The sequence below is a fragment of the Cucurbita pepo genome, chromosome LG11, assembly GCF_002806865.2.
Source record: "Cucurbita pepo subsp. pepo cultivar mu-cu-16 chromosome LG11, ASM280686v2, whole genome shotgun sequence".
Lineage (NCBI taxonomy): Eukaryota > Viridiplantae > Streptophyta > Magnoliopsida > Cucurbitales > Cucurbitaceae > Cucurbita > Cucurbita pepo.
This window is the reverse complement of record NC_036648.1, coordinates 4628665-4629640: the sequence shown is the minus strand read 5'-3', so window position 1 is coordinate 4629640 and position 976 is coordinate 4628665. Positions and strand designations below refer to the sequence as shown.

The following is a 976-nucleotide window of genomic DNA, read 5'->3' as shown; positions in this document are numbered from 1 at the left end:
CTCCACGGTGCTTTCGCTTTCGGACTAATAGGTTTCATGTCAATAGGAGAATAAGATACCGGACTTAGGAACAAGATTAATTGTTTGTTCTCATGTAAAAACTTTAGAAACGGAGGTAAATCTTGCCTGCTAGGCAAGAGGATAGCAAGTTACAAATTCTGTGCGCGGTAGGACATGTATTTCGATTACTATGAAATTCATAAATGAAGTAGTTAATGGTGGGGTTACCATTATCCTTTTTGCACAAGGAGATTTTTTTACTCGTTGGTGTCAATTAGGCGTGGTCTGTGGACTTTTGTTGCTCTCCACGGTGCCACGGTGCTTTCGCTTTCGGACTAATAGGTTTCATGTCAATAGGAGAATAAGATACCGGACTTAGGAACAAGATTAATAAGACTGAATAAAACTCTACAACTTTTTAGTGGTCTTTTCTCTTTTTTTTTATCAACATGAGATTTGAACTCTGGCGTGTACTTAGCAGGCACACGCCTTAACCACTCGGCCAAAGCGACACATGTTTTTAGCAATAGAGGTCTAAGCTATACACAAATTTCAAAGTCAAACGTTCTCATTAACAAAGAAATGAGAAATAAAGAAAAAACAATAATAGAAATCGTCGCCTGAGAGATTCAAACTCTCGCAAGGAAACCCCATGTACTTAGCAGGCACACGCCTGAACCACTCGGCCAAAGCGACACATGTTTTTGGTAATAGAGGTCTAAGCTATACAAAAATTTTAAAGTCAAACGTTCTCATTAACAAAGAAATGAGAAATAAAGAAAAAGCAATTATAGAAATCGTCGCCTGAGAGATTCAAACTCTTGCGGGGATACCCCATGTACTTAGCACGCACACGCCTTAACCACTCGGCCAAAGCGACACATGTTTTTGGCAATAGAGGTCTAAGCTATACAAAAATTTTAAAGTCAAACGTTCTCATTAACAAAGAAATGAGAAATAAAGAAAAAACAATTAT

General features: G+C 38.1%; 2 non-coding genes across 2 annotated transcripts; both read right to left on the bottom strand.

Annotated features, from left to right (window-relative positions):
• Window positions 1-614: 614 nt before the first annotated feature.
• Window positions 615-696, bottom strand: TRNAS-GCU. Its single transcript has one exon. It is a non-coding gene; the product is annotated as a tRNA-Ser (tRNA).
• Window positions 697-798: 102 nt separating this feature from the next.
• On the bottom strand, window positions 799-880 carry TRNAS-GCU. The gene has a single exon. It is a non-coding gene; the product is annotated as a tRNA-Ser (tRNA).
• Window positions 881-976: the final 96 nt, after the last annotated feature.